This window comes from Balaenoptera physalus (assembly GCF_965194825.1).
Source record: "Balaenoptera physalus genome assembly, chromosome: 15".
In the NCBI taxonomy this organism is placed as follows: Eukaryota; Metazoa; Chordata; class Mammalia; order Artiodactyla; family Balaenopteridae; genus Balaenoptera; species Balaenoptera physalus.
In genome coordinates, this window is record NC_138894.1 from 28,416,063 (window position 1) to 28,442,535 (window position 26,473).

Here is a 26,473-nt window from a genome sequence, read left to right on the forward strand (position 1 = left end):
AAGATGGCTCATTCACTTGGCTGTTCTTAATATTGTCTGTTGGCTGGGAGCTCAGTTGGGGCTTTGATCAAAAAGCCTACAAATGGCTTTTCCATATGACTTGAACTTCTCACAGCATGGTGGCTGGATTCAAAGAGTCAGCGTCTCAAAAGCAAAAGTTCCAAGAAGCAGGAAGTGAAAACTACTTATTCTCTTAAAGTCTAGGCCCAGAATTGGTATGGCATTATTTCTGCTACATTCTGTTTGTTAATCAGTCACAGAACCAGCCCAGACTCAAAATTAGGAGTAGCAAAGTCTCCCTTAGATAGGGATAGAGACAGAATTTGCCCTCATATTTAAGCTACCACATTCCCCAATTTCCATTCCAAATACCTCCCAAAATCACTCAAGAAGATCCTATGAAGCAAGGTAAGTCTATGAGCTTTCCAAAATATGTCTGATTCTTTCTTACCTTTCTGTCTAGAGCAAGCCTATCCCTCTTCATAAAGTTTTCCCTCAGATACCTCTACCCTCTGGGGGATCCTAGGACTGACTGTCAGGATTGGCCATTGATCAGTGTCTGCTGTGAAGTTTTATGACCATACAACCATCCATTGGTATCTGCAGGGGACTGGTTCCCCTCACAGTTAGCAAAATCTTTGGAGGCTCAAGTCCTTTATATAAAATGGCATAGTATTTACATATGACCATTACATAGTCTCCTGTGTAATCTCTAGATTACTTATAATACCTAATACAATGTAAATGCTATGTAGATAGTTGCTGGAGTGTGCAGCAAATTCAGGTTTTGCTTTTTGGAACACTGAGGATTTTTTTTTTTTCTTAGTATTTTCAATCTGCAGTTGGTTGAATCCATAGATATGGAACTTGTGGATGTGGAAGGCTGAGTGTACCTGTTACTTGACACTTTCCAGATCTGAATACTCATTTTGTATGTAGTTTCCCACTGAGTGGGATTTTTATGTCTTGGCTTTCAGCGTTGATCAGTGCTTAGTAAGTATTTTCTGATTTGAACGCTATATTGTAGGGAGGAGTGATGGAAGGGAATTGGTATTTATTGAACACTTAGAGCCAAGCACAATGCTAAGTTTACATATATCATTTCATATATTTTTGATGACCATTCTATAAGTATTATTATTCCCATCTGACAAGGAAACCAAGTACTTAATTTGCTTTATTTTACAACCAGTAAGTAGAAAAACCAGAACTTAATGCAGATCTATTTGAGGCCAAGGCCCTTATCTTTCACTGGTATCATCCTGCCTACAACTTCCTTGAAATGAAGCTGTCTGGGAAAAAAGGGGAAAACTATGTTACTAGGGACTGTGGTTTCTAGAGTATTTGAATCATAAACTCCCATGGGGAGGGTATGCTCTAGTCAGCTTATCTGCCTGCAGACATTTACTACTGCCTAGGACTAAAGTTAAACATTAACCCAGTTGAGATCTGCTTTTTCTTTTTGTTTTTCAAACTCCCATGACTCTCAGTGGCCTTGGTCATAGACCCTTTTCATTATTATTCCCTTTTAAACAGCTTCTCGGTATCATGACAGCATGTTTGGAAACACAGTGGCATATTTGTGGTGATTAAACTTCGCTAAAATGTCTGGATCTTAGACTTCCATAGACCTCTTGGCTCCAGCATTGCCTGGGACCCCCTATTTATGTCTCCATTTGAGGAATCTCAAGAGAGGGTTTGTGGCTCCTTCTCTCCAGCCTCAGAGGGGAGAAAAATTGCTGGCTCAGCAGTTCCAGAGGGCTTCAAGGGGATCAAAGAGAGAAAAGCAAACACTGAAGAAAAATGTGCTATTTATTCTTAGAACAAAGTTACATTGGCAGCTTTCTCCTCTCCAGTAATACTTGTTTTCCTGAAAGGATTATACACGTGTTTGCTTCCTTCCATAGGATTTAACCACCACTCAGCTTATGACCTGCAACTTCTGTCTCCCATACCCTCTCAACTATGCTTTCAGTTTTCTCACTGGCTGGGCAAAATTTAAAGAGATTAAAATCAACCATGAGAGAAAGTGGGTTAATACAGCTGTTACAAATGCCCATGTCAGCAATCCAAGTCAGCAGCTTAAATTAACTCAGCCATGTGAGTGGCGTCCCTGTGCCATAAATGGGGGGATCCAGAGATTTTAGGCCTCCATCCCCAGGGAAGGAATGAACAGGCTTAGGCTAAGTGAGGAGGCCTGCTAAGTGGAGGTGTCTTTCTTTGGGAGAGCAATTTCACTCATTTTTTTTCATGGATATTTCTGCTTTTAATTAATTGAACAAATTCATTGAGTGTTATGTGGCACGATAATTTACTGAGAAATTTTTTCGTATCTTCTTCTCTTTGTTGTCAGTGCTCTTCTCTCCTCTGCCTCAAGAAGGTAGGAAGACCCTTGTCTTTGGGGGCTTTTTTGTTGCTGGTTGAAAACAGACTTTCTAGTAGAAGAAGCCCTTTTTCTTGGTTTTGTTTTGGTCACCTATGCTGATTGAGGGGAATTGCGCTGGGGCTGGAGTGGGAGCTTCGGGTTTCTGAGGGTACACATCCTGACTGGAGGCTAAGGAAGTCCCTGTAAAGGAAAGAAAGAACAAGATTACAGAGAGTGTTCATCAAGTATGAATGCCTGGACCCTGCTTTCCCACAGCACTCACAACGAGGGCTGCTGAAGGGCAGGAGGGGAGAGGGGTAGAGTAGAAACAACCAAACATTAGAGGCTGTGGCCTTGAGAACCCCTGTGAAAAAAATCTCAAGTCCCAGGCCTCAGAAGTACCTGTCTCCTGGTTCCATGCAGCCTTGGAAAATAAGCCTGGATGTGGTAATCAGTATAGATGGGAGAGGCCCCTCTTTGCATGTTCTGTATGGTACAAGTCACCAGGGACCTACCCCTGACCCTGGGAAGTACCTAATAATGACAGATTAAATTTCGCTATGGAAGGAGTAAAAAGCTCAGGGAAAATTAAATTCAATTTAGAGAAATAAGAGTAGTGTGATAGTTCTTGCATCCTAATCATGTAGTTAGCACCTACTAGGTGCTAGGCACTGTGCAAACCCTGGAGACAAAGAGATGAACAAGCACCTGTTGCCCTCACGGGTGAGGAAACTCATTGCAGAGTTCACAGTGAAGACATGTCACAGATGCCAGGGACTCAGGAGGGAGCACTGCCTCTATTTGGAGGCAAGGAAGTCTTTCCAGAATTGCTCACCTTTATTCTGAGTCTTAAAAGATGAGCTGGAATTCCTCAGTGGAGGATGGTGGTGGAGTTGAGAACATTCTGTACAAAGGTACAGAAGTGTGAAAGAGCATGACATGTTTGGGAGACGGTAAAGAGGTTGATACAGCTGAAGAATGATAGATTGTTATAGAATGGGTGGAGGCTGACCCTGAAGGGCTTTGAATCCCATGCTAAGAAGTCTAGACTTTATCCTGTAAGAGGTGGGCAACCCCCAAAAGATGCTAGTAACATGAATATGTGCATTTATTATGAATCAAAACTAGTTAAGGAAGGTCACAAAGGAGGAATGACCACAAAGGTAGGAAGGAATCTCGGAGATGGGAAAGTGCAGAAGTGAAGGGAGAAGAGTTTGTGAAGAAGAAAGTAGCCAACAGTGGACAATACTGCAGAGAGGTACCAACACAAGCTCAGGGACAGCCACTGGATTTTGAAATTCGGAGGCTATTTTTAACTCCAATGAGGGCAATTTCAGTGGTGTGTTGGGGGTCAGAAACCAGACTACAGTGAGTTGACAATTGAATGGAGGTTGAGAAAGTGATAATAAATACACCCATTTGTTTGAGAAATTTGGAAAAGAAATAAAGATACAGAAAATACCTATAAATGGGTAATTTATTTATGTATTTCAAATGATGAGGAGGGCTTAAGCATCTTCAAGATTTAGGGGAAGGAGGCAATGGGAAGATCAGAGATGAGGGAAGAGAAATTAGAGCAAGGAAGGAAGTCTGGCAAGCAGAGGCTTGAAGCACAGAGAAGAACCCCCTGACTGACCAAATCTCCCATGTGCCCAAGGGGTTGAGGTCATACTTCTGTGTGGAAGCTGTTACTCTGCACATCTCAGTACAACTAAACTCTATGTTTCTGAGAAGTATAGTAAACCATTTAAACATAAATCAAATGGGTCATATTTTAAATGCATTAATCAAACTTGCTAATTTAAAGGATTCTTAGTATGGACCTTCTGTTGAAACAAATGAATCAGCTTTTCATTTATTATCTCTTCTTCTGTTAGGACCATAATCTTAGACTCCTTGTTCACATCCAAAGTAGATCCCTCAACTCCATTAGCTGTGTCCAGACACAGGAGGCTGACTGGTTGCTGGATACCAGCATCAGTTTAAGAATGGAAATCACTCCAGTTTGGGCACTGGGGTAATGAACAGAGTGCCATCCATTTGGTTTGATTAGATCTAGCACACCTGTGCATAAGGACACCATGTTCCAGAACTTGCTACTATGAAATTTATGAATCAGAGAACTGATTAAATGAATGTACTGTAGGGTTTTAAGAAGTTCAGGGTTACCTCAACCATCTGCTCTGGTTAGTGCACAATGTTCAAAGAAATGTATAGTTTGGTATGTTTTGTCATCTGTCCTGTGTTTGCCTATTTATCTTTCAGACCAAATCACTCTACTAATTTCTCAAGCTCACACTTTTCACAGAGTTACAGGAGACAAGTCTTTGAGGAATTTGGAAGAGTTGTAGGCAGTCTTGTAAAGGAGTACTGAAAAAGGCTCAGAATTTAGTTCAGTTATGCTGTTAGATTGAGTTACTGTAACACAAATTTTATACTTTATTTTGAGCTCTACTGTTTCTTATTCCTCTAAAAATGACTTTCAGTAGTTTGCTACATATGAAGTGTATTTTTTAATAGGTGGGACTAAAATTACTTATATCAGAATGTCTTAATTTTATATTGAGTCAATGGTATTTTCAATATAAAAAAGACATTTATATTATAGACAACTGTTTAGGGTCATATACGTTGTGGATAGAGCATAACTTGCTTCTTCTTAAAGCACAACTATTACCAACTTTACTAGGCATGTTTCATGATCCCATTGTCTCATTTCTTATAATTAAAACCTCTCAGTTTTACAGTGACTTCCTGTTGGTTAGAAAAAGAGTGTTTTGTATGAACGATTTAGTAAAGTTATATTCATGCTTATTTAACCTTGTTAACCAAGATGAAAAAAGTAAAGGAGGTCTCAGCAAAAGGATGAGAATCTCCCTATGGAAAATAGAGGGAATAAAAGAAGCAAAATTTACACTCAGCTATGTTTATGGTTTAACTGGTGAATATGTTTTGATTCAAAACCTATCATTATTTCTGCCTGGCAAACCGGTTCATCTGTACCATTTTTCTAGATTCCATGTATATGTATTAATATATGATATTTGTTTTTCTCTTTCTGACTTACTTCACTCTAGGATTGACATATATACACTAATATGTATAAAATAGATAACTAATGAGAACCTGCTGGATAGCACAGGGGACTCCACTTTGCTGTACAGTAGAAACCAACAAAACATCACAAAACAACTATACCTCAATTAAAAAAAAACTATCACTAATCACAGGTAATGTCTCACCAGAAACTGGTGAGAGAAATATTCTGATTTCTACTCTGTTGCCTCAAGCAAGATAAAGTGGTTGAGCCAAAAGGATTTAGATTTCTACTCTTCTGACTGGGCCCATGAGGAATTAATTGAATGAGAGATAAGCTTCCACTTCACAACAGAATAAAGACATGCTTAGTTGATGCTTGTTCCTCATTATTTCATCCCTTTTGGACACATAACATTTTAAGAAAGGTGGGGGAGGTGATTAGAACACAGGGAGGCCATTTGGAGGGGTGGTGCTCAGCTGTGTGGCTCAAGTTCCCTGTGCTTTCTGGTTTTATTAAAAAATTTTTTGACTAGTGTGTCCAGCACCCCCTTATATTCCTCTGTACAGGCAAAACTTCGCTTTTTGAAAAGGAAGAGAAGGCCTGGGAACATTAATTTCATTATCTACCTCTGGAAACTAAGGAGAGCATAACCGTCAATACTGATTTATTTGGTGATTAAAGGCATCCATTAGACCTTGTAAAAAGTTGGTGAAAGGTCTGGCTGTAAGTGTATGGTGCTGCATTCTTCAACCTTTGGTGTCTAGGAGGTGTTAGTAGCTAATACTATCATATGACTAGCGTCATTTCAGCAGGTAGTTGTGAGGTGAATGAATTTAAATGTCACCTGGTTAATGAAAGGAAGGAAGAAACAAAGAAACAAAGAGAGAGATAAATTGTCCTGCTTCCCCTAATATTTTAAACAATATTTTCAGGCTCACTTTTGTTAAGATGAATAAATATGAAATGACTGTAAGATAGAACATTTAAAAAAAAAACTCAGCCTCCTGATTTTCCTAAAGTGACATCATTAATGGTGACACATTGATGTCTCTGTCTGCACATCCATTAACCTCTCATCAGGCCATGTGGCAATTTCCTTTGTCTTTCATTATTTGGTTTACATGACTGCCTTGCTCTGACGCTCCTAGAGATCATTTACTACTTCTGGAATTCATAAGTGCTTGATGTTTGAATGCTTCTTGTAAATAGCAGTGCTATAAGAGAAGGGACAAGAATTCTGGTTTCAATCATTTGTACTTTCTTGGGACAGAACCAGATTTCCTACTCTTGACCATGTGATGATGACATTACCCGCTCAAGGCTGAGATAAATCCAGGGATTTTTGTTAGTTTGGTATTATCTTAACATGCTTTGGTCAAGAGAGAGATTTTGATATTTCCCTTTTCCTGATGACTTTTGGCAATCATCCATTACTAAACTGAGTGCCTTACTTACTTTGCAAACTCCTTATCCATTAGGACCTAGGCTTTGTCTCTGCATTTCCTACAGAAGTGGTTCTTAATCCTGACTGTACATTTTAATCACCTGCAGAGGTTAAAAAAATGGGTTCCACACCTAGAGATTCTGATTCAATTGATCTGGTCTAGAGCCCAGCTTGTAATTTCAAAATATTCCCCAGGTTAGGATTGAGTGTAACATGCAGCAAGGTCACCTACAGTGTCTAGGACAATTCCTTGTGAAGGGCAGGTGGTCTCCAGGAAATGGCAGTTAAACTGAACTGCATTGATAAACAGGCTACACAGGGCCAGATGATTTTGGGTGAGGACATATCTGGACATATTCCACTGCAGTCATTGTGTAGTACCTTAAGTGGCTCATAATGTTAGGGTAAAACCACAGGGACCTGAAGGTCTTACCTTAGTTGAGTTGGTAGATCAGTTTTGTTTTGTTGTCCTCCTTTTGGGTGCTGTGCCTTAGTTTCCTCATCTGTAAAATGGAAATAACCAAAGTTTGAGGTCATATTTTTGTTTGAGGCAAAAACCAGTACCAGTAAAAATTCGCTGCAATGAGCTTCATGTAAAATCATCAAATTGCTGTCATGCAAACACAAATGGGAGTTTAGGAAGTGGAAGCAGCAGAAATGTGTCTGGGGTACTTGTCAAAGTTGATCGATAGGGCTCAGCAATGATGTGGACTTAGGGATTCTCCTACCAAATCCCAGCATCATGACAGTGCTGTTGAAGAAATGCCACTGAGGGTTAAAACTACCACTTCTCTTTTGTGTTAAATGAAGGGGCTCTGGGGACTAGACCTCTTCCATGAGTTAGAGGTCCTGCTGCTGGCCAGGGCACCAGTGTGCAGGATGGTGGAGCCCTGCTCTTACCACCAGCACCCTGGGAGCCCTGCACACTCTGCAGGGAGGCCCAAGCCTGCTGACACATCAGCAAGAATGCTTACACTGAGAGCTTAGTTCACAGTCCTGGGCCTGGACCCAGGCATGAAGTAGTTACTTCAGATCCTGGTTTCCTGGGATGAACACTCTTCCACTTCTAATTCCCCACCCCTGCCTATAACTGGAGCTGAGGCTGTTCCTGTGCACACGGACTCCCTCCTGCCTCTGTTCCTGCCTGGCTCATCCTGTGGATCTCAATCCCAGATTGTATTCCTTTCCACTTCAGCCTTAAGGCCAGCCAGCTATCCCATAACCAGGGGAAACTTCACAAGATAGCCCCTGAACATCTGCCACGGTCTAGCAGAGGGACTTAATGCTCCCTCCTCACATCTGATCTAAAGTCTGAAATGCTATGTAATACTATGCTTTAGTTATATCCCCCTAGAGATGGAAAATAGAGTATTCCCTCTTTTATGATAGTTGTGCTATTAGTGAAGTACTGGCCCCTCTCATTTTGGGATAAATCTCCCCCATACATTTGGTTTCTCATAACAGTCTATGGTTTATCTCTTGTCATCTCATCTCAGGCTATGGAGGATCAAGCCACACATAGTGTCTTAGTAAAAGGGCAATCAAGGACAGCTTATTTTACAGGTGGGAAAATGGGTCACAGAGAGTTTTGATGATGTGTAACTGTAATAAGTGAATGGGACCTGAAATGATGACTCTCCTTTCTATCAAAGGGGCAGGGCGGCAAAATGGTGGTGGTAAATGCCGACAGTGGTGGTAGCAAAGTGTACCACTTGAGAAACTTGGATTGCAGGGACAAACAGATTTTCACTTCTTGACATCTCAGTTTTCTCATTTATAAAATATGAAAACAAGAGTACTTAACATGTCAGGATGCTGTGAGGGTTAAGAGAAATATATGTGAAAAGGACTGGTGCTGGGTTTGGCTCTTATAAGTAAGTAAGGTAGTAAGTGCACACACATGCAACCATGAAGTGGGTAGCTTTGAAGAGTTCCTGTCCAAGGCTTAACCATAGTCCACAGGTCTCCTGAGATAGCTTCTGGGAGCATCGGTTTCTATAGGACCCTGGAGCCGTCACTCCAAAGCCCTTCCCTCAGGTTGATCTCTCTGGAGAATGACCCCAAACACCCCCAAGAGGGCTTTCTGGCCACTTATGCCCAGTTGCAGAACCAGAGGCAGGGGCTGTCCTAGGTGGCAGCTCTCATCCTGTTATACCTATGATTCCTGAAACCAGTTGGACAGCAGAGGTTCAACAGTATCTTCTTCATTATAATGAAATGAGGTTATCCTAAGCAGAGCATTTAGCCCAATGCCTGGTGTGTACTAGGCATTCAACAAATGTTAGTAGTTATTAATAGTAGTAGTTTTAAATCCAAAGCTAGGTTCATGGGTCAGAGTGCTTCCAAATTCCAGAGTCCTCCCTCTAGATTAGGAAGCAAGTGAATATGTTCTGGGTTAGGGCCAATCCATGGAAAGTCTATGCCACTGACTGTTATTTATTCATTCATGTATTTATTTATATACTTAGTACACATTTATGGAGCATCACTTATGTGTGTTGCCCTTGCTCAGCACACAATTCTCTGATCTCTGGTGTTTATGCATGGCAGTTGCACCAGGGTGGTATGAATAGTGTTACACCAGGAAAACCCACTTCTCAATATCACTTTTCCATCTACCTTCTGATAAAGCTAGAGAGTTAGGAGGAGCTCTGATCATGGCACCTTGTGGGTGAAATCTGGAGTTAGTCATGTGTGTATTTTACAGATAAGAAATCTGAGGCCTGAGAGGGGAGTACTTGCCCCAAGTTCAGACAGTACTCTAGTGGCCATCTGAGGCTAGAATCTGGTTCTGATTAGTTTAGGAAAAAAGGGCCCTTTCCAGCAGACCACTTGCCTCTGTATGAGAGGGAGATAACTAGTCTTTACATTTTCACTTACACATAGGTGTTCTTTTTCTTTCTGAAGAGGTGCATTTCAAGGTTAAATGAAATAGCATTTGAATAAGCCTAGAACAGTGGTTCTAAACTCTGATTGCATTAGATCATCTGAACATCATTTTGAGAATACTGATTTTGGAGCCCTACCCCAGACCAATTAAATATGCATTTGTGGGACCAGGGGCCTCATATTGGTTGTCAAAGCTCTCCAGGTGTTTCTAAAGTATGGTCAGGGCACCACAGTCTAATATCCAGTCATTCTAATACACAGTCAGTGGTCTAGAGATCAGTGCTTCCAAAACTCTAATGCACATTTGAATTATCTGGGAATCTTGTTAAAATTCAGATTCTGATTCAGTAGGTCAAGTGGGGCTGGAAAGTTCCCACTTCTAACAAGCTCCCAGTTCATGTTAATACTGTCAGTCCCCAGACCACACTTGGAATAGCATCTCCAGAAGGTGCTCTGGATTCTGGTTATGCACTGGTTACTCACTAGGTACTCCAGCCAGAGGCCTGGAAATTACCTCTTTCCTTCATCCACTCATCTGCACCCTGTCAGCTCTTGGTCACTATTTCTTGTCAACTCCACCCCACTGTTCTCTGCAGCTCCTATCCTTTCTTGGTAGACTGGTCAACATTCTCTTCCATGTTCACCCACCATCACTCCCCATCCTGGCTGTGTTCTCTGCTAGACCACCTCCTGATTGGGCTTTCCCATTCCTCCTTGGCTCTGTGCATGCCGTTTTTACTCTGTGGAAAGCTCTTCCAGTTCTTGACCTATCTCTTAAGAGACCACAGAATCCCTGGACCTCTTCTCTGCCTGCACTAGTTACATATGACGATTGTCTAGGAACAACATGCCCTACTTGTTCTTTTCTAAGTTCCCAGAGCCCAGCTCAGCACCTATCAGGCTCTTAAATAAAGTAGGTGTTCAATTTAAGAAAGAAAACCCCAACTCTGAATGAGCAAGGCCAAATCAGCTGCTCTCCTTTGGATCAAAATGAACGTTCCTTCGAAATTATGTATTAGGTTTTAAACTCTCCAGTTGGAGAAAAAAAAATCGATCAGATTCAACAAAGTAAATATTATTTCCTGTAATTTAATATGTGCTCAGGGACTTCCCGGTGGTCCAGTGGTTAAGACTCCGAGCTTCCACTGCAGGGGGCACTGGTTTCCATCCCTCCTGGGAGGAACTAAGATACCGCATGCTCTGCAGCACGGCCAAAACAAAACAAAACAAAAACCAAAAAAACAAACAAACAAAAAACCAAACAACAAAAAAAGGGCTCAGAGCAGGTGATGGGACAGGAAGGAGAGGATGGATGCTGGAAGCAGCTTGGAGGTCTGCTTTCAAATCTGGGCTCGTCCCCGCAGGGGGAAAGGGAAGATCCCGGGGACAGCCGATGGAGAAACTTCCACAGAAGTGCGCGGGTCAGGCTGGAGTTCCGGAGCTAGAACTAACTTGACCCGGAGTGGGGCGCCGCTTGCGGCAGCCATTGAAGTTTCGTGTCTTTCCAGAGCCCACATGGGCCACTGGCTTGGGGAGGGGGGAGGGGGGAGGGGGGAGGGAGGGCAGGTCCGGAGCGGAGTGGGTGGAGTGGAGGGGAAAGACCGAAGGAAATGAGACAACCTTTTCCTCCCACTGACTCGCGCTTCTCCAGCGTCTGCGGGGCTCACTACCGCTGCCCGTGAGCGCCCAGGCTGAGACCCAGCGCCCCGCGCCCGCCTCGGCGTGTCTCCCTTGGGATTTTTTCCGAGGCGCCAGTGCCGGCCCAAACCCTGGCCACAGCTTTGTTGCGTCCTCCCCTTAGTGATCGGCTCCTGGTCCCCGAGCAAGGACCCCGGAAGTGCGCGTCGGTGGCTCTGGCGAAGGTAAGCGGCGCCGGTGAGAGCGCTAAGGGCATAGGGGCGCCTGGCATCCCAAGCGGGCCCTGGTCTGCCCGGAATACCCCTTCTTCGGAAGCACCCAGAGCACTTCAGACCTGAAGTCTCTGCTTTGTTCCTGACCCCCTGCCAGGTGTTGTAGCCTGGGTCCCCCAGGGAATTTTGCTTCCCAGCGCTTGTTTTTACTCTTTCTCTTCCTCTTACTTTCCTGTTGCTTCCCCCGCCCCCTCCCCCCCGCTTCTTTTTCTGGACCCAACAACTCTCTGCTCCTTGCTTATGCAGCCTGGCTTCCGAGAGCGAGTCCTTCCCTAATCTCAGCGCCTCTCTCCTCCTCCGCCCCTGGGACCAGGGGCTGAGCGTGCGGGCCCGCGACAGTGACTGGCTTTGACCCTGGGCCTGCCGGAGGCGGATCTGTCCGAAATTTCCAGGGCTCTCATTGATCTCATTTACCTTTGAGGCACTCAGTTGGCCGCGTGCTTTTGGCGACCCCCAGGACCCCGAAATCAAAGCGGATTGGGGAGTGACAAGGTCGTTGGCGCCCCTTAAATCCTCAGGGGGACGCTCTGCTCGTGGAGAGGGGCGCGGTCAGCTTCTTGCAGCTCTGACTGGGCTTCCCAAGGATTGGGGTGTGGGGGTGGGGAGGAGCAATGGATATGGGACTCGGGGCGCGGAGGTAATGAGGCTGGCTTGGAAGGATAGGCGAGGAAACCACTTCGTGCTAGCTTGCCATTTTGCTCTTATTAACTGCCTGAGTGCTCACATCAAGGCTCTGAGTAGGGACTCCTATCCCTATTTTACAAAGGGGCAAAATGAGACGCACAGAGGTTAAATAATGCTACCGGGGCCACATACCTGGGAAGGGGCCCAGCCAGGATTTGTGAATCAACTGGTTTGTACCGCACAACCCACACCCAGCCCTACAGAGAGTTCCTCTATGCAGTCTGAGCAGAATCCCAACACCTACCGCTGGGTCATACCATGAGGAACCAGGCTTTTTCCATTTTGAGCAAATACATCTTGGTTCTACTCAAATCCAAATGATTTATTTAGTACCTACTATCCTCACAATTCAGTGACAAGCACTGAAGTTTCACCTTGGAACCTTACTCTTTCATCCTCTACCCATCATTCAGTCTGTCAACAAATATGTAATTCTTCCCCAGAAGGCTGGCTTGAATCTCTCTCCCCAGAAGGCTATTAGGCTTGTTGGCTAACCCAGACCCTGGAGTGGGACCCCCAGCATTTGAATCCTGGATGAGGCCTTTCTGTAGTTTTCTGTGGCTGGATTTCCTCATCTGTAAAGTAGGGATGGGAGAAGTGGCTCTCAACTGGGGTTTTGATTTTGCCTCCCAAATGACATCTGGCAATGTCTGGAAACATTTTTGACTGTTAACATGTAAGTGTTGCCCCCACCCCCCAACAGAAGGGATGGGAATCTGCACATGTGCACATGTTTTACAAGCACCAGAGGTAGATCCTGTGCATATTAAAGTTTGAGAATCACTGCCTTACAAAATAAAATCTAACCACAGACATTGGCCTACATGCCTGTTCACACTGGCCTCAACTTACCTTCCCAGCCTCACCTTATGACACTTCCTGTATGCACTTTCCATTCCACCCAACTCACTATTCTTCTGGTATTCTAGGTGTTGACTTTTTGGAATGCCCTTCTTCCTCCCTGGCTGACAAATTGCTCATTATTCTTTGAGACTAGAGCTCAAGTCCCCTGCTGGGTGAAGCATTATTCAGTTCCTGCAGATGGTTCAGTTCTGTCCCTCCCTGATACCCTAGCCCCAGCCATCCTCCCCTATTTTTTCTTTCAGTGCATCTCTCTTACAGTGTTTACTGTTCTGTATAGGGATCTCTTGTTCATCCCCTGACTTGTTTCTTTGTACCTGGACCTAGCACAGTGCTGTCCTCATGCTGGTGGTTAAGCTTGCGGACTTTGGAGTCAGGCTGCCTGCATTCAAATCCTAGTTCTGCCACTTAACTCTGTGACCTTGAGCACATTGACTCAGTCTCTCAAAGCCTTATTAACAAAATAGGAAGAAATAGTCTGCCTTCTCTGCAGAGAAGTGTGATTAACTAATAGGATAATGATTGTTCATCTTAGTACTGAGTGGCTACTCTGTGCCAGGACATGGCTCAATTTTAGCATTTTATATTGTAGTCATTTAACTTTTATGAGGACCTTATAAGTTAGTACTGGTATTACCCTATTTTCCAGGCAAAGAAATGGAGGCACAGAGAGGCTAAGCAGTTTGCCCAAAGTCACACAGCTAATGAGTGGTAAGCCAGTATTCACAAAGACATCTGAACTGCAAAACACACACTCTTCACACTATGCAGGTAAAGGGCTTAAACCAGTGCCCCACATATAGTAAGTGCTCCATAAATATGAGCTGGAGTTTGCTGTGTACATTGATAAAAGCCAAAGTCCATTGGGTTTTTCAACTGCACCACACTTGTGATCTAAGACTGTGCCATTATTTTTACAATCCTGTTCCTTCCCTCTCCTTCTTGCCCCTAACCCAGTCTCAGAGGGACAGGACATTGGGATCAGTCTCCTGTCACAGTTCTAGGTCAGCACCAATGAACTTGATGCTAAATGGAGCTTTATGTGTGCCAGGTCAGAGTCAAAATGGCATTAACTCTTTGGGGATGGTCCTATGGAATCAACACACGTGCTTGAGGTTAGAGGTGCAGACGAGGGGTCAGGAGCTACCTGACTCCAGCTTTGTCCTTTCTAAGCATGTGCCCTTTGCAGTATGCACCTAGCACAGAAATATTGGGTTAAATCAATCAACGAATGTGGGATGGATGGATGAATGGCACCAGGTGGGTCTCTTGCCTTATACTTGATGATGCAGAGTATGTTTTCTCTCCAAGTGTTATATATCAGGGGTCCCCAACCCCTGGACCATAGAATGGTACTGGTCCATGGCCTGTTAGGAACAGGGCCACATAGCAGGAGGTGGACAATGGGCGAGCAAGCTAAGCTTCATCTGTATTTACAGCCTCTCCCCATCACTTGTATTACCGCCTGAGCGCCGCCTCATGTCAGATCAGCAGTGGCATTAGATTCTCATATGAGTGCAAACCCTACTGTGAACTGCGCATGTGAGGGATCTAGGTTGCACGCTTCTTATAAGAATCTAATGCCTGATGATCTGAGGTGGAGCTGAGGTGGTGATGCTAGTGCTGGAGAGTGGCTGCAAATACAGATTATCATTAGCAGACAGGTTTGACTGCAGAGAGACCATAACAGATCAATTGCTTGCAGACTCATATCAAAGCCCTATCACTGAGTGGCAAGTGACAATTAAGCTGCATCTGGTGGCAGGCTTTATAGGGGCAAGTGAGGTGATGTCCTTCAATAGTACAACTGCATCTGGTGTCAGGTTTTAAGTCAGAATCCAACACTTATTTTAGTCTGCGTGTGGCTTGCCCATTATTTTATTTACCACTTCCATCCACACCTCTTTCCCACACTGCACACTTGTCTCAGTCACAGTTTTGGTAAGCCCACAAGCTAACCCTAGCCAAACGTGGAGTTCAAGCACCATGCATTAAAAGACAAGCCTTTGGAGTCTTTCAAAAGAAACAAACGTGAACACAAAGAACAGAAGCAATTATTGAAAGCCACCACTTCATCAAATGTGTCGGCACTGAGAGCATCATTCTTAGTGACTAACTGCATTGCTAAAGCTAAGAAGCCCTTTACTATTGGTGAAAATTTAATACTGCCTGCTGCTAAGGACATTTGTTGTGAACTTTTAGGAGAGGCTGCAGTTCAAAAGGTGGCATGTAATTTTGCAAATATGTTCCTATAAAAGGGTTTCATCTTCAAGAAATTCATGGAAAAGACTCTGACAAGTACAGGTTTCTGGTAACTGACTGTACTGCTGAACTGAATGAATAAGCATTTTCAGAACTCTGATGAAAAACTGATGAACTCATAAAAGTGCTAACAAAAGATCAAGATGAAAAAAACAATTAATTACATGGGACTGAGTGAACTGATGAGGATGAGTATAATTTTTGTGACTTTCTGTCTGAATAAAAAAAAAAAAAAAAAAGGTGGCATGTGTTCCTCTTTTGGCTAGCACCATAACTAGACAAATTGATGAAATAGCAGAGGATATTGAGGCACAACTGTTAGAGAGAATTAATGAGTCACCATGGTATGCAATCCAGGTTGACGAGTCTACCGATGTTAACAACAAGGCAACAATTGCTTGTTTTTGTGCGATATATTTTTCAGGAGGATGTGCATGAGGATATGTTATGTGCACTTTTGTTGCCAACCAACACCACAGCTGCAGAACTATTCAAGTCTTTGAATGATTACATATCAGGAAAACTGAATTGGTCATTTTGTGTTGTTATATGCATAGACGGAGTGGCTGCCATGTCTGGAGAGCTTTCTTGTTTCACTACTCAGGTCAAAGAGGTTGCCTCTGAATGTGAATCTATGCACTGTGTCATCCATAGAGAAATGCTGGCTAGCCAAAAAATGTCACCTGAATTTAACAACGTTTTGCAGGATGTGATTAAAATTATCAACCACATTAAAGTACATGCCCCTTATGATCATCTCAATAGATGCAGAAAAAGCTTTTGACAAAATTCAACACCATTTATGATAAAAGCTCTCCAGAAAGTGGGCATAGCTGGAACCTACCTCAACATAATAAAAGCCATATATGACAAACCCACAGCAAACATCATTCTCAATGGTGAAAAACTGAAAGCATTTCCTCTAAGATCAGGAACAAGACAAGGATGTCCGCTCTCGCCACTGTTATTCAACATAGTTTTGGAAGTCCTAGCCACGGCAATCAGAAGAAAAAGAAATAAAGGGAATACAAATTGGAAAAGAAGTAAAACTGTCACTGTTTGCAGATGACATGATACTATACATACAGAATCCTAAAGTTGTCACCGGAAAACTACTAGAGCTAATCAATGAATTTGGTAAAGTTGCAGGATACAAAATTAATGCACAGAATTCTCTTTCATTCCTATACAATAACAACAAAAGATCAGAAAGAGAAATTAAAGAAACAATCCCATTTACCATTGCAACAAAAAGAATAAAATACCTAGGAATAAACCTACATAAGGAGGTAAAAGACCAGAACTCAAAAAACTATAAGACACTGATGAAAGAAATCAAAGATGTCACAAACAGATGGAGAGATGTACCATGTTCTTGGATTGGAAGAATCAATATTGTGAAAATGACTCTACTACCCAAAGCAATCTACAGATTCAATGCAATCCCTATTAAATTACCACTGGCATTTTTTACAGAACTAGAACAAAAAATCTTAAAATTTGTATGGAGACACAAAAGACCCCGAATAGCCAAAGCAGTCTTGAGGGAAAAAAATGGAGCTGGAAGAATCAGACTCCCTGACTTCAGATTATACTACAAAGCTACAGTAATCAAGACAATAGGGTACTGGCACAAAAACAGAAATATAGATCAATGGAACAGGATAGAAAGCCCAGAGATAAACCCACACACCTATGGCCAACTAATCTATGACAAAGGAGGCAAGGATATATAATGGAGAAACGACAGTTTCTTCAATAAGTGGTGCTGGGAAAACTGGACAGCTACATGTAAAAGAATGAAATTAGAACACTCCCTGACAGCATACACAAAACTAAACTCAAAATGGATTAGAGACCTAAATGTAAGACCGAACACTGTAAAACTCTTAGAGGAAAACATAGGAAGAACACTCTTTGACATAAATCACAGCAAGATCTTTTTTGATCCACCTTCTAGAGTACTGGAAATAAAAACAAAAATAAACCAATGGGACCTAATGAAACTTCAAATCTTTTGCACAGCAAAGGAAACCATAAACAAGACGAAAAGACAACCCTCAGAATGGGAGAAAATATTTGCAAACGAATCAATGGACAAAGGATTAATCTCCAAAATATATAAACAGCTCATGCCGCACAATACTAAAATAAATACAACCCAATCCAAAAATGGTCAGAAGACCTAAATAGACATTCCTCCAAAGAAGACATACAGATGGCCAAGAAGCACATGAAAAGCTGCTCAACATCACTAATTATTAGAGAAATGCAAATCAAAACTACTATGAGGTATCACCTCACACCAGTTAGAATGGGCATCATTGGAAAGTGTACAGACAACAAATGTTGTTGTTGAGAGGTTGTGGCAAAAAGGGAACCCTCTTGCACTGTTGGTGGGAATGTAAATTGATACAGCCACTCTGGAGAACAGTGTGGAGGTTCCTTAAAAAATTAAACATAGAATTACCTTATGATCCAGCAATCCCACTACTGGACATATACCCAGAGAAAACCATAATTTAAAAAGACACATGCACCCCAATGTTCATTGCAGCATTGTTTACAATAGCCAGGTCATGGAAACAACCTAAATGCCCATCGAGAGACAAATGGATAAAGAAGATGTGGTACATACATATGATGCAATATTACTCAGCCATAAAAAGGAACGAAACTGGGTCATTTGTAGAGACGTGGATGGACCTAGAGACTGTCATACAGAGCGAGGTAAGTCAGAAAGAGAAAAACAAATGTCGTATATTAATGCATATATGTGGAATCCAGAAAAATGGTACAGATGAACTGGTTTGCAAGGCAGAAACAGTGACACAGATATAGAGAACAAACACATGGACACCACAGGGGGAAAGTGGGGTGGTGGGGGGTGGGATGAATTGGGAGACTGGGATTGACATATATACACTAATATGTATAAAATAGATAACTAATAAGAACATGCTGTATAAAAAAATAAAATAAAAAAATTTTTAAAAACTAAATAAAATAGACCTCATTCTCAAAAAAAATAAATAAACAAATAAGTAAAGTACATGCCCTTAACTCATGTCTGTTCACTCAGCTTTGTGAGGAGATGGACGCAGAGCACACACGTCTTCTCTTATACACAGAAGTCAGATGGCTTTCTAAAGGTAGATCACTAGCCAGAGTTATTGAGTTATAAGAGCTGCTCCAGAGATTTCTTTTAGAAAAAGAGTCACCATTGACAGCACATTTCAGTGACACAGAATGGGTTGCAAAACTTGCTTACCTGTGTGACATATTCAACCTGCTCAGTGAACTCAATCTGTCATTTCAAGGGAGGACGACAACTGTGTTCAAGTCGGCAGATAAACCGGCTGCATTCAAAGCCAAACTGGAATTATGGGGGCAATGATTGAATGTTTGGATTTTTGACATGTTTCAAACATTAGCAGAGATTTTGAAAGAGACTGAGCCAAGACCTTCTTTCTCCCAGCTGGTACATGATCACCTATCTCATCTTTCAAAAGAGTTTGAGCATTACTTCCCAACCACAAAAGACCCCTGACCTGGGAAGGAATGGATCCGTGACCCACTTGTGAATAAACCAGGTGAATCGACTTTGTCCGTGCTAGAAGAGGAGCAACTTCTTGAGATCGCAAATGACGGTGACCTTAAAAGTATGTTTGAGACAACTTCAAATCTCCATATGTTCTGGATTAAAGTCAAGGCAGAATATCCTGAGATTGCCACAAAAGCACTGAAAAACCTGTTTTCATTTCCAACATCCTATCCTTGTGAAGCAGGCTTTTCTGTAGTGACAGAAACCAAAACGAGATTATGGAGTAGACTGGACATAAGCAACACACTTTGGGTGTCACTGTCTCCCATCACCCACAGATGGAACCATCTAGTTGCAGGAAAACAACTTCAGGGCTCCACTGATTCTGCATTATGGTGAGTTGTATAATTATTTCATTATATATTAAAATGTAATAATAATAGAAATAAAGTGCACAATAAATGTAATGTACTTGAATCATCTAGAAACTGGTCATCCCCCCTCCCTGGTCTGTGGAAGAATTGTCTTCCACGAAACCAGTCCCTGGTGCCAAAAATTTGGGGAACGCTGTTATATATTAAAGGTAAAACTTGTTAAGAGAATTCAATGACTCATATGGAGTTTTGGAGAACCAGGTTTGGAACCTGTCACTGACCCCCTATCTGAGCTATGCATGACACTGGATACTAGGTTACAGGTGATCACTTCACTAACTTGGAATCTTTTTCCCTGAATGCAGCCCTGCCTTTGAAAGCTGAACCCCTTCCTTGCTGGTCCATTGGCCACTTGCTGTATAGGCCAGACTACCTTGTGCAAATATCTGCACATTTGTGTACTCTGGCTTCTTCCACAGCTGACTCACACAGTTGTAGTCCCCCTGAGTTTGCTTGTTTTGGCAGGTTGTCTCCCAAACTTTAGTGGAATGAGGTTAGCTGGGTGTGCAAGGCCTTGAGGTTTTGTTAGGGGGTCACAGAAATACTCTAGTAAGCCTGCTTTTGAGGATGGAGCAGAGTGAGAACTTCCCTGTCCATCAACACATCAGAGACCACTCAGATCCCCTGTAACACTGCCTTCCCCCTTCAGATACCAGACTCTTACTGCCTCTGGCATTATCCTCTCTCCTGGGTCACCAGATGGTTGATCTGAGAAACAGATTCCCCTGGGGTATTAATGACTGGAGTAAAAGTCTGACTCAAGATTTTTGGGCATCACTTGCATTTTCACTGAGGTATTTAAAGCCTGATCTAGAAGATAAACTAGCCCAGGAGAGGAATGTCAGACCCGGCACTAGGTTTTCAGGCCTTTGATGTCATGGTTTGGCTGCCTTTTAACTGACCAGCAGGCAGATTCCTAATGAAGCTGGTTCTGCTTGTGTATCTGGTTCTAAAGAGAGACACCTCATCCTGTTCAGGTCTTGGGCTGTGTTCTGTGAAATGTACCTAGATTATTTGACTCTGTGAAATCCTGTTTGGTTCTGTAAGGGTCACTTAGTCTAGACTAGACTAGACTAGACTGGTGATGGTATCTTGAGGAATTAGGGTGAGTTTGGAATACACGTGGGGTAAGTAGCTCTGTGCTGGGTGCCAGAGAGACAAACATGAGGAAGATAATGCCCTGGCTGATGAACTGTACCCATGGCTCCTCCCGAGTCTGGGCTTTTGAACATTACCTTTAGAGCAGCCAAAAGTCTGTATGAATTGGTAAGTAATTGCTAAGTTTCTCTGGACTTAGGGAGGAAGAAAGCAGGGGCAGAGAGAGAGAGACAGAGACAGAGACAGAGACAGTGAGAGTGTACTTGATCAACTGGGTCTGTTTTACATAAAATCCAGCATGTGACCTAGCAGATCAACTGTCATGACTGATACATTTCCTGGGAATCATGTTCACAGTTGCAGTCATTTTCTTTGATCCCAAAGCCTTTTGCCAAAGCTCACCACAGGTGACAGGTACATATGCTTGTTGATTGGACAGTTTATATAGGTGCTTCTATAGGTCATTCCCAGACTTCAGTAATTTATTTACCACTTAGTGACCCCTCCTGGCATGTAGGAAACACTTAGTAAGTGATAAATGAGTGAATGAATGCCCTAGCATGAAAGTCACATCTTGACCCTCAAGATGCTCATGGCCTGAATGGGGAGATAGACAAGAAAACCAGCACAACACAGAGGAGTAGTTCTGTGACAGAGAAGATACAGATGCAGAGGAAGACTCAGTCCAGTCAGGGGTCAGGGAATAGAGGCAGTGAGAAGGGAAGTCTCTTTTGAGGAACATCCTTCCTCCACAGAAAGTGGTCCCATAGGTGGTTCCCAGTGGTCAGTTACAATAGGAGCACCTGGGGTGGGTGCCAGAACCCATGGTAAGGGTTTTGTATGCCTTTATTGCATTGATCCTCACAACCATCCTCTGAGGTCAGTATCAGAGGAGGAATCAGGATCCCACCCTCAGCTAAAAGACAGAACTGGGATCAGATCCAGGCCACCGGACTCTAAGCCCTTCGCCATTGCTTCAGACAGTGTCGGGATGGTCATATTATCATCAGAGACACTTTTAGAGAATCTAGTTTTCAAAAAGGAAAGTACAGGTGTGTGGGTTGCTGTGGTTCAGGTGGGAGTGGCCTTTTCCTCCATGTTTTTCCTCCTTTCCCTCTCCTCTGCCTGATGTCTGAGGTCTTGCCTTGTTAGAACTTAGAAGCAGTTAGAAGCTGTCTGCTCTGAGGGTCAACAACTCTCTCTTCCTCCTCTTGCTCCCTCTTTGATCTCCTAGGCAGCTTGTACTTTGTCCTCCAAGATGAGAGGAGGCAGAAATGCTGCTCAGCAGAGAAGTAACCATAAGCTTTTGAAGGAAAGAAGTCTTTTTTACAAAAAACCTGCTGTAATTTAAGCCTTTTCTCTTTGCCCTGTGCCCTCCTGCCTGTGTCACTCAGATGGTCAGTAGCGGGAGGGAACTGACTTCAGGGGGTCTTGTTTCTACACAGGGACCCCCTTCAGAAGGGCTGCCCAAACGTGTCTTACCCTAAGGACCTACACAAATATGGCTGACTTGTCCTTTTACTCACTTATCTTGGCAAGACAGGCCACAGCAGCCCAAGAGAAGGAGCTGGAAGGGCCTCCTTATTGGAAGACACATACAATACTTTAGTGAAGTGCCTATCCTGTGTTCCACTTGGCTGAACAACCTCTGCATTAGTTTCCTTCCTTGCTGGATTGAACTTTGAGGACCTCATGAAAATCAGAAAACAATGACTTGGACATATTAGAGTCTGGAAAAGATACACATGAAAGTGAAGATGGTGCTTGTAGATGGCATTGTATGCTCACAGAGATAGCTTGGTGGCCTTGGTTTGTCTCTTTAGCTCAAGCTGTTAGTGTTTACCGACTCCCTTGTGTGCCAGGCATAGTTCTAGGCCCTGGGGACACAGAGATGAACAAGTACTCTTCCTGCCCAAGAATCTCTGAAATCCAGTGTTCAGACAGGGGAATCAAAGATAGTAATGAAGCATTTTGCTATCCATCTCTCTCATTAAAGTAAGTTCTCTGAAAGCAAGACATGTCTTATTGATTCCTAAATCACTAGAATCCACCATGAATTCTTGCATATTGTAGATGTTCAATCAATGACTGTTGCATCACTCTAAAATTCAGCACTAGAGGCAAGACAGAGTACCTTGGCTGTCCAGAGGAGGCACAGCTAAACTCAGCTTGGACAGTAGGTGGGTCCAAGAGCATCTAGGAGGCTGAGATGGAGGCATGTAGGCTGACGAGAAGAGACTCACAGGCAGAGGGACTGGAGAGAAATACAGCATGGCCAGGTGAGCAGGCATGGTGTGCTCCAGGAAGGGAAGAGACGTAGGTATGGTTGGAGGGGAGGGAAGCGGATCTCTAAATGGGCAAAGTGGCACACCAGGAAAAGCCTTGCTAAAGGGTTTAAATTTTACTCTGAAGGCACGGGGAAGCTACTACAGGATTTTACACAGAGGAGAGACTAAGTCAGAGTTTCATTGTAAAAATAGACCCCTCTGGCAGTAGATGTTGGAGAGGAATAAGATAGGTGCCAGGAAGACCATGTTAGGACACCACTGCAGTTTAGAGAGTAGAAAAGACCTGGGGTTTGGAGTCAGACCGACCTCAGTCTACATAGCAGCCCCATAACATCTTTGTGTAACTTAGGCTATTTATTAAGTGCCTCTGAGCTTCTGTCTTTCTCAATCTGAAAACAGGGATGGATGATCCCCCTCCCTCATGGAGAGATGACTGTCGAGACTATGGATGATGAAGTATGTGAAGTGTCTACTGCAGTAATTGATCTATAATTGGCATGTGAAAATAGTGGTGAATATTATTTTTAATATTATTGTTACTTATCATCTAGGTGAAAAAAAAAATGAGGCTCTATCTAAGACACTGGTAATAGGAGTGGAGAATTGGGCACAGACTCAAGAAATATTTTGGCAATAAAGTTGACACAATTTGGTGACTGATTGTTCAGTGGAGTTTGGGGGCAGGGGCAGGAGTCTAGGACTGACTGGGATTTTGGCCTGGGCAACCAAGAGTAAGGATAGTGGAGCTATTCATTAGGAGAGGTTATGGAGGACGAGAAGCATTTGCAGGAAAAGATGATGAGCTCAGTTTCAGACAAACTGCATTTGAAGAATTTTAGGGGCAGCCAGAGAGACATGTCTAGTGGGTAAATGGTTTAGCAGATTTGGCATCCAGGAGAGAAGTCTTAAAGAAGATTCAAGGGCAAACTTTTAACAAGAGGTAATGAATTCATGGTGTTCAAGGAGAGTATAGAGCGTGGGAAGAGGAATTATAATGGCCAGTGCTTATTGAGTGTGTACTATGTGTTTGTTCTAAATATTTTATGTGTATTAATGCTCTGAATAACCATTGCCAGAGAAGACTATTATACTTACTTTACAAATGAATAAACCGAGGCACAGGGGTAATAAGTAACTTGCCCAAGGTCATACAACTATAGTAATGGACCTAGGATTTTAGGCAAGGCAGTCAGGATTCGGAGCCTGTGCTATTAATGTCTTTGCCAGACTGCCTCTGAGAGTGGCGGGACTAGGGCGCAACAGTGACCTCTGAGGAAGGGGAAGGAGAGGCTCTAGTGAAGGCAACAGGAGTAGGAGCTGGGCAGAAAAGTAGGAGGAAATGGGAGACTGGAATACAGGAGAGTTTCCAGGAAGGAGGGATCAGTAGCATCAAATTATCTGGAAATCCATTAAGAAAAGAAATGAAATATCCATGGATTTGGGAATAAGGAAGTTATTGATGACTTGGTGAGGGGAGTTTGAAAGATGAGGTGGGTTGAGGAACAAATGTGAGGTGAGTACATAGAGATACCAAACATAGGCAATTCTTTCCAGATGCTTGGCTGTGGAAGCAACAAGAGAGGGAAGATGATAACTAAAGGTATTAGGTAGAGGGAACATTTTAGAGATGGAAAAGACCTGTCAATATCTATGGGGAGGGACAGAACCAGAGGAGGCCTCACAGAGTGGCCACAAATGCACTATGCACACTGGGCAAAGTATCTCTATGTTCACTTTTCTTTTTCATACAGATTTTTAATATCTCTCCCCATGTTCTGGACAGCTTCCATGTAGATGGTTAGGACTCACTAAATAAGCCCCTGAAATGTGTTTCAGATCTTCAGCTTTTATTAGGTGGAGTAGAGAAAATTTCTTTCATAGTACCCAATGGTGAATCATTATCGCATGTTGTTAAATCCAGACCATATCAAATTTATGTACAGTACATCATCTACTGAATTTATCTTTGAAATATTCCAAGAGAGCACAATGTGCTAGAGCTCCCTGTCGTGCATGTGGAATTGGGGTGTCTGCTCTATAGATACCAGAGTAGTAAGAATGATGGGTGGCAGAAAGCCTTGAGAGGAAGGAAAGCGACTCAGAGCACAGTGGGTGGAAGGGAGGGGACACTGATTTGTGTGTGTGTGTGTGAGTTAAGTTTTATTTGGGGCAAAATGAGGACTGCAGCCCGGGAGAGGGGGACACTGATTTTGAACTGGACATGAGACATATGATCCTGTGAGCAGAGGGAAAGGTGATTGGAGATTAAGAGAAATCTATAGAAGGAAACAGAGATTTGCTTGGATTTTATAGGGAACGGAAGGCATATTTTGTAAGGAGGTGTGCTAGGGCGACAACCCTATGCTTAAAATGAATCTAGATAATTTGGCTGCTGCAATTTAAGTTCTTAATAATGGGAAAGACTGACATTTCCTTATGAATGGTTTGTTACCAGGCTTAAAGGACAAGTCCAACAAGCTCTGAGAAGTGTTTATCTAGATCCAAAGACAATCTTTGTGTTTTAATACATAAGATTCTTTTGTCCTTCAGACCAGAGGTAGATGCCACAGTGGGTTAAAAGTTTGACTTAAACATGAAATTCAGCTTTGTCTTCGTTCATGGAACTGACATCCCTGAGGCTGCAGGCTGGAAATAGGGTTTGGCTGCCAACTTCATAAATTTGCCTTGGTTGGAATGGTTGGAATCTTCTTGGAAACATCTCAGTGAAATGCACACACACCTCCACAGAAGGCCTTTATGGATGGGGCTCTCTCTCAAAGAGACACTGTCCAAAATCAGAAAGACCACACAGGAAATGGCCTTGGAATATTTTTTTCCACATGAAGCAGCAACTCAGCTGAATTATTTGCTTGATCTTGAGCTTCAAGTATTAGGAAAAATGAACAGTACTACTTTCAAGAGTCACATTTTGAGCTTGAAGATTCCCTCTGTATGAGTCAAGGAAGAATCATTCCAGCCTAACTCCCTCCTCAAACTTTCCCATGCAGGTCTTTCATCTGGATGTAGGCATGGTGTGGAGTGCCTTTGGCTGGGTATGGGTGTGATGCACAGACAGGACACTCTCCTTAGGGCCAGAGGGAAGAAATTGTAGTAGTCTTGCCCACCTTTTCCTAGTAGACAAGGAGTAGAGGATGTCCTTCTCCAGGAGGGCATGGTCAGGATACTGTATGCTTCTGTGAAAATGTGGACTTGGACTCAATGATATAAATGTACATGTGGCTTTATTCTAGTTTCATGGGGTCTGAATTTGATCTCATGGAAAGGGCTATGTAAATATTCCACACATATTCCAAGAATGAGTGAATAGGGTTGTATACATGCTCCAAACATCCATATCAAAGTTATTAATGGTGCTTATGCCCAACCTTCTGGACCATGGGAGTACCAGAAGCGTCTGAGGGGCAGTATCTGGTGTGCTCAGAAAGTAACAGCTTTGATTCCTTAGGTTATTTCATTGATATTTGATTCATTAGTAAAATCTCTCTCTCTGTCTTTTTCTTTTCATTCATCCAATCATTCGTTCATTCAACAGACTGAACAACTACTATGTGGCTGGCTCCAGGATATGTGATGGTAATGTGGTGGTGAATCCAACAGTCTTAGTTCCTGTCTTCTTGGAGCTCACTTTATTAG

The 26,473-nt window shown here is 42.9% G+C and overlaps 1 protein-coding gene and 1 long non-coding RNA gene across 11 annotated transcripts in view; one reads left to right on the forward strand and one right to left on the reverse strand.

The window, feature by feature from the left end:
- Positions 1-1,794: 1,794 nt before the first annotated feature.
- On the reverse strand, positions 1,795-13,834 carry LOC309644416. Of its 2 annotated transcripts, none has more exons than XR_014254410.1 (3): positions 12,063-13,834; positions 7,231-7,352; positions 1,795-2,566 (listed from the first exon to the last, which is right to left on the reverse strand). It is a non-coding gene; the product is annotated as an uncharacterized lncRNA (long non-coding RNA). The 2 variants fall into 2 exon arrangements; XR_014254411.1 differs by having other exon boundaries at positions 7,283-7,352; positions 12,063-13,833.
- Positions 11,321-26,473, forward strand: part of EVA1A (eva-1 homolog A, regulator of programmed cell death) — a 97,574-nt gene continuing 82,421 nt past the window's right edge. For 5 of the 9 annotated variants that reach the window (XM_082428117.1, XM_082428112.1, XM_082428118.1 and 2 more), the window contains exon 1: positions 11,321-11,600. The gene's annotated coding sequence lies outside the window, so the exon portion shown is untranslated. Of the gene's footprint in view, positions 11,601-13,842; positions 13,905-16,012; positions 19,395-26,473 lie in introns of those variants that run through there. The other 4 variants (XM_082428114.1, XM_082428121.1, XM_082428115.1 and 1 more) reach the window with 4 other exon arrangements.